General features: G+C 50.1%; 2 non-coding genes across 2 annotated transcripts; both read right to left on the bottom strand.

The window, feature by feature from the left end:
* Positions 1 to 12,636: 12,636 nt before the first annotated feature.
* Positions 12,637 to 12,777, bottom strand: LOC134576961 (small Cajal body-specific RNA 11). Its single transcript, XR_010085903.1, has one exon. It is a non-coding gene; the product is annotated as a small Cajal body-specific RNA 11 (non-coding RNA).
* A 908-nt stretch (positions 12,778 to 13,685) lies between these two features.
* LOC134576968 (small Cajal body-specific RNA 11) lies at positions 13,686 to 13,825 on the bottom strand. Its single transcript, XR_010085904.1, has one exon. It is a non-coding gene; the product is annotated as a small Cajal body-specific RNA 11 (non-coding RNA).
* Between the last annotated feature and the right edge of the window lie 2,213 nt (positions 13,826 to 16,038).

Below are 16,038 nucleotides of genomic sequence, written 5' to 3'. Positions count from 1 at the left end.
CATCAATGAGGCCTGGGAAGAGACAACCGGTCCTCCCGCCCAACAGCAACCAGCAGTACCCGAGGTAGCAGAGTTCCTAGACTGGTCCTGTGAGCAACCCCAGGGAGATGAAGGTGTCGTCCTTCCTCCCCAGCGGCAGTGTGTACCCCAGGGAGATGAAGGTGTCGTCCTTCCTCCCCAGCGGCAGGCTGAGTTACAGAGGGCAGAGGTTGTTGTTCCTGCCCCCCAGCAGAAAAGTGATGTGCCAGGAAGGCAGTGTGAAGTAAAGGGAGAGGAGAGCAGCGTCCTCCCTCCCCAGCGGCAGTGTGTGCCCCAGGGAGCCGAAGGTGCAGTCCTTCCTCCCCAGCGGCAGGCTGTGTTACAGGGGGCAGAGGTTGTTGTTCCTGCCCCCCAGCAGCAAAGTGATATGCCAAGAAGGCAGTGTGAAGTGAAGGGAGAGGAGAGCAGCGTCCTCCCTCCCCAGCGGCAGTGTGTGCCCCAGGGAGCAGAAGGTGCAGTCCTTCCTCCCCAGCGGCAGTGTGTGTCTCCGGGAGCTGATGGTGTCGTCCATCCTCCCCAGCGGCAGGCTGAGTTACAGGGGGCAGAGGTTGTTGTTCCGGCCCCCAGCAACAAAGTGATGTGCCAGGAAGGCAGTGTGAAGTGAAGGGAGAGGAGAGCAGCGTCCTCCCTCCCCAGTGGCAGTGTGGACCCCAGGGAGATGAAGGTGTCGTCCTTCCTCCCCAGCGGCAGTGTGTACCTCAGGGAGCAGAAGGTGCAATCCTTCCTCCCCAGCGGCAGTGTGTACCCCAGGGAGCTGATGGTGTCGTCCTTCCTCCCCAGCGGCAGTGTGTACCCCAGGGAGCAGAAGGTGCCATCCTTTCTCACCAGCGGCAGTTTGCCATCCAGAGAGAGGAACTTGTTACACCCTCTCTCCCACGGCAACCTAACCCACCAAGGGGAGATGTTAAGCCCCACAACTGTGCAGATGGGACCGTAGTCTCTGCACTTACAGCACAAGGGATAGGGACGGTCGGTCCTGTTCCCCAGCCTCAGTGTGATGGATCCAAAGGGGAGACAGTCGGTCTCCCCCTCCGGCAGTCGAGCTGTGCACCTAAAGGGGAGACAGCCAGTCTCCAGCAACCAGGCGCCCACCAGACTACTCCCGTGGTAGTGCTGGCAACAGGACAGAGTACCGCTGGTCTCTGCCCCCTCAGCAACCCACCAAGGCAGCCTACCCGTCTCCCACCCAGCAGTGGTGAAACACCAGAACTTGGACAAAATCCTTCCTCACCCAGATGTAGTAACCGGTTAGTGTGGGTGGGCTGCTCTGTTATTTCTGTTTTGTGGGTGGGTTGCTGGACTAACCAGGGCACTGACCGGCAGAAAGTCAGGTACCCTGTTAGTCTAATTGGCAAAGGGGAGAAATGTGGCGAAACCAGCTTCGCCACTGTGAACTGGAGAGGCCTGGCTGCTAGCCTCCTGCCCTGCGACTACGGCCCATGGACATATTGCTCTATAAACACTATATTTGGGCATGTAATAATTTATATTGCTGCTACTGGCCCTTTAAAATCAGCGATGGACATATTGGGACTTTTGGGACTAATGTCCCTTTAAGACTTTGTAACATATCACAGTAATACTGTCTTAAATATTATGTAGGTATTTATGTGTTCAGTTAAACTGGGGATATGTAGAAATGTGTGTTTTATGTGTTAAATGTATCAGTATGTAATTTTATGTCTTTTTGCAACCATGTGGTTAATGGAGTCTGACTCTAGTCCTAGATAATTGGATTACTTCTCCAATTATCTCCAGGGCAGAAGGGAGGAAGCCGGGATGCATTGTGGGGGATGTTTGCAAGCCAGGGCCCAAAAGATACTTTTAGTAACTTTTGAACCCCTGGTCGGATTCATGCCATTTTTTAATATGTTGTTCCCCTGAATGGATTGATTGTGGATATGTATTTTTATGTGAATGTGATGTATGGTTTTAAAGTTATGAAAGTTGTGTAAAAGTATATTTTACTCTGTATGCATAATGGGATTATGTGTCACACTAAGGGGAGGGGATGTGAGGGAGGTAACATCTATGTCATTGGTTCTTTTATGCCTCCCCCTGGGTGTGGCCTGTATGTGTGAGTTGGAAATAAAAGCCAGACTGGGTGTCCCAGTCTAGAGTTCTTGCTTAACCCTCAAAGCGATGTGTCGTCTCGGTCTTTGGGGGAATGGGATTGTATGCTGACTGCCATGAGTGTAAGCCGATGTCTGCTTTTCTTGTTCAGCTGTTCCAGTGTTCGTGTGGTTCCAGTCGGGAGAATGGTGTTTGCAGTAGCTGCCTGTGCATCTGGAAAGGGGATTATCGCCTAAACTGGGTTTTATCCTCTTGTAAGTGAAACGGTCCGTTACAATTGGTGGCAAGCGGCGGGATCGTTCCTACAACCAGAGGGACAGCTACAGACAACACTATTTCTGGATTACAAATTGAGGGCAACGCTAGTATCCGTACAGCGACCCTATCTACAAAGGAACTCAGAAAATGGAGAAGAAGCTTCAGGATGAAATGTCCAGTTACGTAGGCCTGTGGTCTGGAGTAGTCCCAGAGGAGCTCAGGTTGATGTACAGACAGAGGGCCAGAGCCGAATTGTGGGACAAAGCCATGGAAGAAGTACCGTATTCACGAGGGGAGCGGCGCCGCAGCAGAAGGCAGCAAATCCTGGCTAGAATGGCAGAGCGGATGCCCCTCCTGAGAAACCAGACCACAGGAAAGTGGGTGACTAGACTCGAGATTCTAGTATACGCAGAACTGACGCTCGACAACGCGTACCAGGCGCTACAGTGGTACGCGGCTCAGTGTGTCCCCAGGATGGCAGAGTATGAGTTCCCAGAAGGCGGAGAATACACTGGCCCCGGTCTATTTTGGGATAATAGTGGTGACGAGGACTTTGGGGAAGATACCGACTATCGTTTTTGGGACCTGTACGGCATCCGAGAGAACATGCTGGGTCTCTTTGGCGCTATGGACCTCGAGGCAGACCTACGATATTTGGTCACCAAGGAATGGAACCTGGAGGGGGATTACCTGCGACTCATCAATGAGGCCTGGGAAGAGACAACCGGTCCTCCCGCCCAACAGCAACCAGCAGTACCCGAGGTAGCAGAGTTCCTAGACTGGTCCTGTGAGCAACCCCAGGGAGATGAAGGTGTCGTCCTTCCTCCCCAGCGGCAGTGTGTACCCCAGGGAGATGAAGGTGTCGTCCTTCCTCCCCAGCGGCAGGCTGAGTTACAGAGGGCAGAGGTTGTTGTTCCTGCCCCCCAGCAGAAAAGTGATGTGCCAGGAAGGCAGTGTGAAGTAAAGGGAGAGGAGAGCAGCGTCCTCCCTCCCCAGCGGCAGTGTGTGCCCCAGGGAGCCGAAGGTGCAGTCCTTCCTCCCCAGCGGCAGGCTGTGTTACAGGGGGCAGAGGTTGTTGTTCCTGCCCCCCAGCAGCAAAGTGATATGCCAAGAAGGCAGTGTGAAGTGAAGGGAGAGGAGAGCAGCGTCCTCCCTCCCCAGCGGCAGTGTGTGCCCCAGGGAGCAGAAGGTGCAGTCCTTCCTCCCCAGCGGCAGTGTGTGTCTCCGGGAGCTGATGGTGTCGTCCATCCTCCCCAGCGGCAGGCTGAGTTACAGGGGGCAGAGGTTGTTGTTCCGGCCCCCAGCAACAAAGTGATGTGCCAGGAAGGCAGTGTGAAGTGAAGGGAGAGGAGAGCAGCGTCCTCCCTCCCCAGTGGCAGTGTGGACCCCAGGGAGATGAAGGTGTCGTCCTTCCTCCCCAGCGGCAGTGTGTACCTCAGGGAGCAGAAGGTGCAATCCTTCCTCCCCAGCGGCAGTGTGTACCCCAGGGAGCTGATGGTGTCGTCCTTCCTCCCCAGCGGCAGTGTGTACCCCAGGGAGCAGAAGGTGCCATCCTTTCTCACCAGCGGCAGTTTGCCATCCAGAGAGAGGAACTTGTTACACCCTCTCTCCCACGGCAACCTAACCCACCAAGGGGAGATGTTAAGCCCCACAACTGTGCAGATGGGACCGTAGTCTCTGCACTTACAGCACAAGGGATAGGGACGGTCGGTCCTGTTCCCCAGCCTCAGTGTGATGGATCCAAAGGGGAGACAGTCGGTCTCCCCCTCCGGCAGTCGAGCTGTGCACCTAAAGGGGAGACAGCCAGTCTCCAGCAACCAGGCGCCCACCAGACTACTCCCGTGGTAGTGCTGGCAACAGGACAGAGTACCGCTGGTCTCTGCCCCCTCAGCAACCCACCAAGGCAGCCTACCCGTCTCCCACCCAGCAGTGGTGAAACACCAGAACTTGGACAAAATCCTTCCTCACCCAGATGTAGTAACCGGTTAGTGTGGGTGGGCTGCTCTGTTATTTCTGTTTTGTGGGTGGGTTGCTGGACTAACCAGGGCACTGACCGGCAGAAAGTCAGGTACCCTGTTAGTCTAATTGGCAAAGGGGAGAAATGTGGCGAAACCAGCTTCGCCACTGTGAACTGGAGAGGCCTGGCTGCTAGCCTCCTGCCCTGCGACTACGGCCCATGGACATATTGCTCTATAAACACTATATTTGGGCATGTAATAATTTATATTGCTGCTACTGGCCCTTTAAAATCAGCGATGGACATATTGGGACTTTTGGGACTAATGTCCCTTTAAGACTTTGTAACATATCACAGTAATACTGTCTTAAATATTATGTAGGTATTTATGTGTTCAGTTAAACTGGGGATATGTAGAAATGTGTGTTTTATGTGTTAAATGTATCAGTATGTAATTTTATGTCTTTTTGCAACCATGTGGTTAATGGAGTCTGACTCTAGTCCTAGATAATTGGATTACTTCTCCAATTATCTCCAGGGCAGAAGGGAGGAAGCCGGGATGCATTGTGGGGGATGTTTGCAAGCCAGGGCCCAAAAGATACTTTTAGTAACTTTTGAACCCCTGGTCGGATTCATGCCATTTTTTAATATGTTGTTCCCCTGAATGGATTGATTGTGGATATGTATTTTTATGTGAATGTGATGTATGGTTTTAAAGTTATGAAAGTTGTGTAAAAGTATATTTTACTCTGTATGCATAATGGGATTATGTGTCACACTAAGGGGAGGGGATGTGAGGGAGGTAACATCTATGTCATTGGTTCTTTTATGCCTCCCCCTGGGTGTGGCCTGTATGTGTGAGTTGGAAATAAAAGCCAGACTGGGTGTCCCAGTCTAGAGTTCTTGCTTAACCCTCAAAGCGATGTGTCGTCTCGGTCTTTGGGGGAATGGGATTGTATGCTGACTGCCATGAGTGTAAGCCGATGTCTGCTTTTCTTGTTCAGCTGTTCCAGTGTTCGTGTGGTTCCAGTCGGGAGAATGGTGTTTGCAGTAGCTGCCTGTGCATCTGGAAAGGGGATTATCGCCTAAACTGGGTTTTATCCTCTTGTAAGTGAAACGGTCCGTTACAGATATTTATTACCCTGGGCTGCTGTAAACTTAAATAAATTCGACCTTTAAACCAAGTTTTCATCCTAACCCTAATCCCAGTCCTAACTCTAATTGAAACAAAAACCATGTAAAATAAAAGACAAGAAACACTGTATTTAAAGACAATAATGTTACTGAGGGATTCTGGAGACATCATAATAGACAGAAGATCATATGGTGTATACATTGCATTGTTTCCCTTTGTAAATAGCTTAATGGCATGTATCATTTATATGACATGTTTTTGTTTTTTGTTGAAAGTTTTTTTGGTTAAAGTTAGGGTTAGATATTTTAGGACACTATGGCTATTTCATCTCTCAAAGTGGTTAGAGTGCCTATATTCTCCTGGCATCATCCCTCTATTCATTGTCAAATCTTTTTCAAACAGTTTAACATGGAATGAAAGTTGCTGCCCACAACCAGGCCCGCATCAAAGGTATGGCTGAGGCAGTGATTACACTCTTTCTTAAAGGACCACTCTAGGCACCCAGACCACTTCAGCTTAATGAAGTGGTCTGGGTGCCAGGTCCAGCTAGGGTTAACCCATTTTTTCATAAACATAGCAGTTTCAGAGAAACTGCTATGTTTATGAATGGGTTAAGCCTTCCCCCTATGTCCTCTAGTGGCTGTCTCATTGACAGCCGCTAGAGGCGCTTGCGTGATTCTCACTGTGATTTTCACAGTGAGAGCACGCAAGCGTCCATAGGAAAGCATTATGAATGCTTTCCTATGTGACCGGCTGAATGCGCGCGCAGCTCTTGCCGCGCGTGCGCATTCAGCCGACGGGGAGGAGAAGAGGCGGATCGGAGGAGGAGAGCAGGAGGTGAGGTCTCCGCCCAGCGCTGGAAAAAGGTAAGATTTAACCCCTTTCCCCTTTCCAGAGCTGGGCGGGAGGGGGTCCCTGAGGGTGGGGGCACCCTCAGGGCACTCTAGTGCCAGGAAAACGAGTATGTTTTCCTGGCACTAGAGTGGTCCTTTAACTCTACCAATTAATACCAGCAAAGGGAGCTGTCAGGTGACATCCACAGAAAAAACTCACCACCAACCATTGCTGCTCAGACTAATAGTTCCTCATTAGCCTCAGCAAAGAATAGGTGCACGGCTGACAGAAAAGTCTTATTTAGCCCTAAACCATTCAAAAATGGTTTAATACTGAATGGAGCAACTGTGCCAGAGGAATCCAGGCACTATTCATCTTAATGAAGTATTTATTGTGTCTAGAATGTCCCTTTAACCTCAGGACAGCATTAGGGCATATGTGTCTTGGTTTAGCTGAAATTGGTTGCATTTACACTCCCAGGGCAAAGCTACTATTTATAACAAAGGAAAATGTGCTGCACACTACTTCAATGACTAAACATAACCTATAACATATAAAGTAAAATAAACATTAATGCTGCAGTATATTTCCGGCCTTTGCAACATGCTGGTGATGGTCAATTCAAACTCATACATTTAAGAGACCCTCTGGACACTAGGTACAACAAAGTGTTTAAAAAAAAACCTCCAGTATCATTCTCAATCATTGTCGTCTCTATTTCTTTGAGGTAAATGGAAAATAATACATGAAAAGCGCTATACTATAGTGCAGTATGTAAAACCTATATAATTTTATTGAACAAAGAAAATTAAAGTTTATTTACTCACATGGTTCTATGATGGAAGTAAGAATGGCTGTAGTCACAAACAAGCATTAATTAAATTAATAGAGGTGATCAGTCTTCACCATTGCCTTTGTAATTATGTCTGTTTTTATATAGATCGCAGGCAGGAAAGAATCTCAATTTCCTTTTCTCCACTTGTTCTACAACAGACATGAGGACACAGGAACGTAATAGCATGATTATGCAGCTCTTAATTCAATCATTTTCCCCATAATCATTTATTAGGAGTGAGGCTGTGTAAAAAAAATAAAAATATCACACTGTTGATGGCAGCTGCAAATTGCAAGTCCAGCCTGGGAGTGTAACCCCCACTAATCATAGGCATTACTAATCATGAATGTCCGGAGGTGCCCAGAGATTAGTGACCCTCAAACGGCATGGTGACAGTCAAACTGTGCATTATAAACAATAATTCACATATAATGTTACCCAGTGTCTAGAACAGGATCTAAAAACACAATCTGCTCAAAAAAATACATATTGCTTATGCCTGTTACTATTAGTTATTGGGTAGAATATTTAAATTTGCATGCAAGAAAGCCAGCACAAAAGTATAAGAGGGCAACCATCTGTGAATACATTTGGCAGAATGTTCTACAATATGTACTCATGGTATTGAGCCATGTGTAGATCAACAGTGGAAAATATATAAAATGAAGAATTACTGCTGCTCAATATTTTTTACATTGTTTCTAGATAAGTTTATTTGTAGCAATCTGTATATCTGAGTGCACATTTTAACTGATTAACACACAGCGTACTGGTAGTCGTTAATTTTTTTTACAGAGGTTATAACTGCATACAAGATGAGCCTCAAGTTACAAAATATTAACATCAGGCCTTTCCATCACTGATTTTACATGTGTGAAGGTAGTGGGGAACGCGTAGGACAACTCCACCACTCTCTCCCAATGATGAGACACAAACATAGCTTGGTGTAAAACAGGCCACAGCTTTATTAAACTAACTTAATATATTAATATAATAAATAAATATACAATGTAACCCAGAATCTGACTTTGCCAACCAATTCCAATGTATCGTGGGTACCTGTCTTCACCCTTGTTCCAACCACCAACTGGCCTCAAACCTGGCCTTATGTTAACATAATGCTAATCACTAACTGGTGTGGCGAAAGTAACCTCACCACTGGCTTTTGGAGGAGCCTGTTTGCCAGCCTCCTGCCTTGTGACTATGGCCCCTGTAATAAACTTTGGTTAAAGACACTATTTGTGCCTTTTGGACTTGTATGGTTCGGTATACAGAATTTACCAAACGGATCAGGAGTTTGTGTTCGAATGACTGGACCAACCGTACGAGAAGTGTGCTACGAGAAGTGTGCTACCTATTCCCTCAGTAACACTTCGAACTCTTGAAGCGGTTCCAATTTGCACTTCAAACTCCCGAACGTTCAAAGCAGTTGGAAGCGGTTGGCTGGCATTCGAACACGTGGTGGTGGCCATCTTAAGCCGCAAGCACAATGAGCGGTTTTTGGTCGTCTCAAATCAGACGAACACTGGTAAAAACATACCTTCCTTTGGCTATTCGAATGGGAATTGAAGGGCATTAGGTGGGAACAAACTCCCGAATGAGAGACATAAACTGAGCCTACTCCTGAACATAGACGTTTAGTATTTTATATTCTACTTCGAATCCCCGAAGTAGACAGATCAAACAGCCTGATTTACTGGAACTCTTTTCAGACAGTAATTTTGTGTGCAGTTGGTTAAAATTAGACTCAAATCAGACGAACACTGGTAAAAACACATACCTTCCTTTGGCTATTCGAATGGGAATTGAAGGGCATTCGGTGGGAACAAACTCCCAAATGAGAGACATAAACTGAGCCTATGTGAGTGTATATGTGAGTGTCATGCATTTAAACATTGTTGTTATTGGTCTGTGATTTTGTGTTGCAGTCCCCCACAAGGTCCATGTGGGAGAGCGCCTTACATGGGGATATGCATATAAGGTCAGTTTGGCTCCCAATAAATGAGTTTCTGCCTACCATCAACATAGAATCTCATCTCATGTGTGGGGGGAACAGCTGTATCTTCTCTGGGGATTGCTATATCACTATACTCCTCTGGGTTATAATCACTTGTTCTTGTAAGAGCAGCCTGCTACACTCTGTGGAGTAAGAGAGGTCTGCCCCCTGGAAGCTGGTTCCTGATCTTGGGTCCAGGGTGGGTGGAGGACGGCGATACCCCAGCAAGCTGTAACGCTGGAAGTGTGGACTATGGTGCTGATGGTGTCTGGTGGAGTGCTTGGAATTACTCAGAGGTACTATAAAGCAGTGATTGGTGGAGGCACCCAGTCGGGGTGCCAGGCAGTCCATCACAGCTGGCCTTTAGCTCAGTTGGCACATCCATAATCAGAAATAATAAAGTATGAACACCTTCGCCACATCCGGAACCCTAGAAAACTTGAACCAAAAGCCGAAATGTGCCAGGATGCCGGCTATGTGTCCGCACGCCAGTGAGCACCGAAAATAGCCTCAAAACTGACTGAACTGGCTGCATTGGTAAAAAGATGACGCTCAGCATTGGACACCTCTGGGGTCTGCCAATACAACCTCCCATTATACCCCTCAAAATAAACCACCCCACACTGCCAAATTGTTCTGCATGAGATGAGTCAGGCAAACAAAGTGGTGTGGCTTTCCGACACCTGACGTAGTTGCCGCCAAATGCCTATTGAAAATCCGTCCCATCAACATGATGTAACAAGTGAAATTCAGCTTGCCCAACAACAACTGCAACTGCACCAGAGGGACTTCCCTGAGCTCCCATATTGCCACTACCAAGTCACGCAATTCGCTACCTTATGCTCTGGAAGCCAGCATTCCCTGGCAACCGAGTCAATCTCAATCTTCAGGAAACTCAGGCAAGAGTTAGAACCAACTATTTTATTCAGTGCCAGCGGGACACCGAAGGACCAAGTGACCAACTTGATGGAGCGCAGAGGAAGTCCTCTAAGTAATGCAGAATGGAGTCGCAACTTGACTCTTCCCCCACCACCTATTCCAGGAAAATGCTGAAACATTCCAAATAGAAACCTGAAATCAAGCAACCCATCGGGGGCACAAGTCCATGTAATACCTATTCTGGAAAATACAACCCAAGAGATGATGGCAGCCAGGGTGAACTGGGAGCAAACAAAAGGCTGATTCAACAGTCTTAGCCATAAGTGCCCATGGTGTGAACCATGCGAATTACAGCATCAAAAGAGGTGTAGGACACTCTACAGAGCTCGTCCATGAAATCATCGTTCATCAAACCTCCACGAGGGTAGTTCTTTGGAACTACACCCACAGGGAAGACCTTCAGGTGAGGAAACAATGTGCCCAAGAGCCACTTCCGTACACAATTTATCATAAACCACATTGGGGTGATCCCGACCCGACCCGACCAAAGGTTCCCACAAGACCCTGTCGCATCCCGGTCCTTGTGGAGAATCTAGAACCCCTTGCTAAAACATGCGAGTAGTAACGCCTCTGCCTTCTGATTCCTATAGCGGTTTAGCCAGGGGTGCATCATGGCATAGTCCACTGGTGTCCTCACCCTTAGTGGCAAATGCATCCCTTTTATCACCGGACTTTGCATGTTTAAAGCAACGGGAGATTGGATGCGAGCTCAAGCTTCTGGAGCACTCATTTTTGAACTTACAATCCCTGCCCCACCTGCAGTGGCTGTTAATGTACTGCCAACAGCAGCCCAGGTGGCATGTCCTTCACACGCCGGTGGCACCAGGCAGCAGTGGAAGCCTACCCAGGAGGTGCCCTGAGCCTCACGGCGGTGGGTCACAGGGCCTGTGAGGCAGGGCTAGAGGTTTGTGAACTGATCCCCTGGACCCTGGAAATGGTGCTATGACCTCCGTGGGAAAGGGCAGCAGTTGCCTGCCACCAAGGAGCAAGGATGCCCTCAACATCCATGCCCAGGCCACAGGTAACAAGCACAGGGGGGAATCCAAGCGGTAACCCTGCCAGTATATTTAATATGACAGACAGAAAATAGGGGAAATGCCTGAATATATATATACTGACCCACCCCCTAACCTATACTACTTCCACCTCTGCTTACTGAACCTCCTCCTAACTGCAAGGTAATACATTGATCTCAAACATGTCTCCTAGCTGTCAGTAATTCATTAAAAAAAATGTCTTTCTACGTCATCTAGAAATCCTTATACGAAATCCTCAGGAGACCATTAAGCTATGTTGCAACTTTTATTTAACTTTCAATGGAAGAATCAGCTAGATGAAAGAGGAAGAAAGGACAAGAAGTATTCTATTGAAAAGTTATGTTATGGATGAGCAGATATAAGCTTCAGAGATGCTCTACCAGCAACTGAAGTGTCCTGTGAGTATTGGAGTCAAGGGGTTTACTTTGTCTATAAAGTAGTACTGAGTGATGTTCTATGAAGAATTCATGGTTTAGCTAGGGCAACACTGGTTCTAGCACTTTTGTCTTTAAAGCGGCACTGTCATGCCGAATCCCGTTTTTTTTTAACCCCCCTCCCGCCTCCACTACATCCAATTGACCCCCTAGTCACCCCCAAATGCCCCTAAGCCCCCCAGATTACCTATTTTTAAATCTGTATCTTCTGCCCCGATCTTTATTCAGGGCACCGCCATCTTTGTGTAGGTAGGTGAAGTCCCTGTGGGACACGTCATCTACCCACACTAGACAGACTGTGAGATTCCCGCACATGCCCAGTGAAACACCTGGACATGCGAACGGGAATTTAATCTATTCATTCATTCATCAGACAGACGAATGAATGAATAGAAAAAATCAGACGAACAAACTAACACTGAGTATCAGTGTTCGTTTGTTCGATCAGTTTATTACAAGGAGGGAGCTACCGACGTGCAGCTCCCTCCTTGTAATATGTAAAGACAGAAGCGGTGGGGAGCTGTGCTCCCCACCACTTCATAAGCCCCCCAGGTCCCCCCCTCACTCTATGGGGGTCAATATGACCCCCATAATAGCACAAGGGAGATTAAAATCTCCCCAATGCCCCTACTCGCTATACCGCGAGTAGGGGCATGTCCACTAAACAGTGAGCAGCCTGTGGCTGCTCACTGTAAAAACATAAATGGTAATAAGGGGGGGGGGGACCTACTGTCCTCCCCCCTGGCCCCCACCCCTGCGCGGTGGGTGGGGGCACTAATAAAATAATAAGGGGGGGGGACCTACTGTCCTCCCCCCCGGCCCCCACCCCTGCGCGGTGGGTGGGGGCCCTAATAAAACAATAAGGGGGGGGACCTACTGTCCTCCCCCCGGCCCCCACTCCTGCGTGGTGGGTGGGGGCCCTAATAAAATAATAAGGGGGGGGGACCTACTGTCCTCCCCCCCGGCCCCCACCCCTGCGCGGTGGGTGGGGCCCTAATAAAATAATAAGGGGGGGGGACCTACTGTCCTCCCCCCCCCTGGCCCCCACCCCTGCGCGGTGGGTGGGGGCCCTAATAAAATAATAAAAGGGGGGGGACCTACTGTCCTCCCCCCTGGCCCCCAACCCTGAGCGCTGGGTGGGGGCCCTAAATAAAGATAGGGGGGGGGGACCTACTGTCCTCCCCCCTGGCCCCCACCCCTGCGCGGTGGGTGGGGGCACTAAATAAAGATGGGGGGGGGACCTACTGTCCTCCCCCCTGGCCCCCACCCCTGCGCGGTGGGTGGGGGCCCTAATAAAATAATAAGGGGGGGACCTACTGTCCTCCCCCCTGGCCCCCACCCCTGAGCGGTGGGTGGGGGCCCTAAATAAAGATAGGGGGGGACCTACTGTCCTCCCCCCTGGCCCCCACCCCTGCGCGGTGGGTGGGGGCCCTAATAAAACAATAAGGGGGGGACCTACTGTCCTCCCCCCTGGCCCCCACCCCTGAGCGGTGGGTGGGGGCCCTAAATGAACCCCCCCCATCAAGGTGACTAGGGGTCCCAAGCCCCTAGTCACCCCCCCACCCCCACCCCAAAACATTCCAACCCCTACCTACCCCCCTCACCCTAAAAATAGTGAGGGGGGAATAAAATAACTAACCTGTAAAAAAAAAAATTAAACTTACCATTTGACGTCTTCTTTTTTCTAAATTCTTCTTTTTTCAGCCCCCAAAAAGGCCAAATAAAAATCCATCATACCCGTCGCACTTTAAAAACAAAAACAAAAAACGAGCGCAAAAAAAAAATTAATCCATGTTCACCCATGGAGGGCACGCCGCGTACTGAGCTCCGCAGGGCGGGTCAAGGCTTATATAGCCTTGCCCCGCCCTGCAATTAGGCTTAGAATTTTGGGTGGGGGCCCTAATAAAACAATAAGGGGGGGGACCTACTGTCCTCCCCCCGGCCCCCACTCCTGCGTGGTGGGTGGGGGCCCTAATAAAATAATAAGGGGGGGGGGACCTACTGTCCTCCCCCCCGGCCCCCACCCCTGCGCGGTGGGTGGGGCCCTAATAAAATAATAAGGGGGGGACCTACTGTCCTCCCCCCCCTGGCCCCCACCCCTGCGCGGTGGGTGGGGGCCCTAATAAAATAATAAAAGGGGGGGGACCTACTGTCCTCCCCCCTGGCCCCCAACCCTGAGCGCTGGGTGGGGGCCCTAAATAAAGATAGGGGGGGGGACCTACTGTCCTCCCCCCTGGCCCCCACCCCTGCGCGGTGGGTGGGGGCACTAAATAAAGATAGGGGGGGGACCTACTGTCCTCCCCCCTGGCCCCCACCCCTGCGCGGTGGGTGGGGGCCCTAATAAAATAATAAGGGGGGGGACCTACTGTCCTCCCCCCTGGCCCCCACCCCTGAGCGGTGGGTGGGGGCCCTAAATAAAGATAGGGGGGGGACCTACTGTCCTCCCCCCTGGCCCCCACCCCTGCGCGGTGGGTGGGGGCCCTAATAAAACAATAAGGGGGGGACCTACTGTCCTCCCCCCTGGCCCCCACCCCTGAGCGGTGGGTGGGGGCCCTAAATGAACCCCCCCCATCAAGGTGACTAGGGGTCCCAAGCCCCTAGTCACCCCCCCACCCCCACCCCAAAACATTCTAACCCCTACCTACCCCCCTCACCCTAAAAATAGTGAGGGGGGAATAAAATAACTAACCTGTAAAAAAAATAATTAAACTTACCATTTGACGTCTTCTTTTTTCTAAATTCTTCTTTTTTCAGCCCCCAAAAAGGCCAAATAAAAATCCATCATACCCGTCGCACTTTAAAAAAAAAAAAAAAAACGAGCGCAAAAAAAAAATTAATCCATGTTCACCCATGGAGGGCACGCCGCGTACTGAGCTCCGCAGGGCGGGTCAAGGCTTATATAGCCTTGCCCCGCCCTGCAATTAGGCTTAGAATTTTGTAATTTTACAAGCTTGGGAAAGTTCTTTGGAATTTTCCCACGCTTGTAAAATGACACAGAGCACTGTGATTGGATGGCTTGAAATCCATCCTATCACAGTGCTCTGTGTCATTTTACAAGCGTGGGAAAGTTCTTTGGAATTTTCCCACGCTTGTAAAATGACACAGAGCACTGTGATTGGATGGCTTGAAATCCATCCTATTACAGTGCTCTGTGTCATTTTACAAGCGTGGGAAAGTTCTTTGGAATTTTCCCACGCTTGTAAAATGACACAGAGCACTGTGATTGGATGGCTTGAAAACCATCCAATCACAGTGATCTGTCATTTTACACAGTGTGGGAAAGTTCTTTTGAATTTTCCCACGCTGTGTAAAATGACACAGAGCACTCTGATTGGCTTAAACCAATCAATCAGTGTGTTCTAAGCCTAATTGCAGGGCGGGGCAAGGCTATATAAGCCGTGATCCGCCCTGCGGAGCTCAGTACGCGGCGTGCCCTCCATGGGTGAACATGGATTAATTTTTTTTTGCGCTCGTTTTTTTTTTGTTTGTTTTTTAAAGTGCGACGGGTATGATGGATTTTTATTTGGCTTTTTTGGGGGCTGAAGAAAGAAGAATTTAGAAAAAAGAAGACGTCAAATGGTAAGTTTCATTTTTTTTTTTTACAGGTTAGTTATTTTATTCCCCCCTCACTATTTTTAGGGTGAGGGGGGTAGGTAGGGGATAGAATGTTTTGTGTGTGGGGGGGGAGTGACTAGGGGCTTGGGACCCCTAGTCACCTTAATGGGGGGGGGTTCATTTAGGGCCCCCACCCACCGCTCAGGGGTGGGGGCCAGGGGGGGGAGGACAGTAGGTCCCCCCCCTTATTATTTTATTAGGGCCCCCACCCACAGCGCAGGGGTGGGGGCCAGGGGGGGAGGACAGTAGGTCCCCCCCTTATTATTTTACTAGGGCCCCCACCCACCGCGCAGGTGTGGGGGCCAGGGGGGGAGGACAGTAGGTCCCCCCCCCTTATTATTTTATTAGGGCCCCCACCCACAGCGCAGGGGTGGGGGCCAGGGGGGGAGGACAGTAGGTCCCCCCCCCCTTATTATTTTACTAGGGCCCCCACCCACCGCGCAGGGGTGGGGGCCAGGGGGGAGGACAGTAGGTCCCCCCCCTTGTTATTTTATTAGGGCCCCCACCCACCGCGCAGGGGTGGGGGCCAGGGGGGAGGACAGTAGGTCCCCCCCCTTATTATTTTATTAGGGCCCCCACCCACAGCGCAGGGGTGGGGGCCAGGGGGGGAGGACAGTAGGTCCCCCCCCTTATTATTTTATTAGGGCCCCCACCCACAGCGCAGGGGTGGGAGCCAGGGGGGGAGGACAGTAGGTCCCCCCCCTTATTATTTTATTAGGTCCCCCACCCACAGCGCAGGGGTGGGGGCCAGGGGGGGAGGACAGTAGGTCCCCCCCTTATTATTTTATTAGGGCCCCCACCCACCGCGCAGGGGTGGGGGCCAGGGGGGAGGACAGTAGGTCCCCCCCATCTTTAACCCCCGCGCAGGGGGGGGGGGGTTATTAGG

The sequence above is a fragment of the Pelobates fuscus genome, chromosome 1 (genome assembly GCF_036172605.1).
Source record: "Pelobates fuscus isolate aPelFus1 chromosome 1, aPelFus1.pri, whole genome shotgun sequence".
Taxonomy (NCBI): domain Eukaryota; kingdom Metazoa; phylum Chordata; class Amphibia; order Anura; family Pelobatidae; genus Pelobates; species Pelobates fuscus.
Note: the sequence above shows the minus strand (reverse complement) of the source record. Positions and strands in the feature narration are given on the sequence as shown.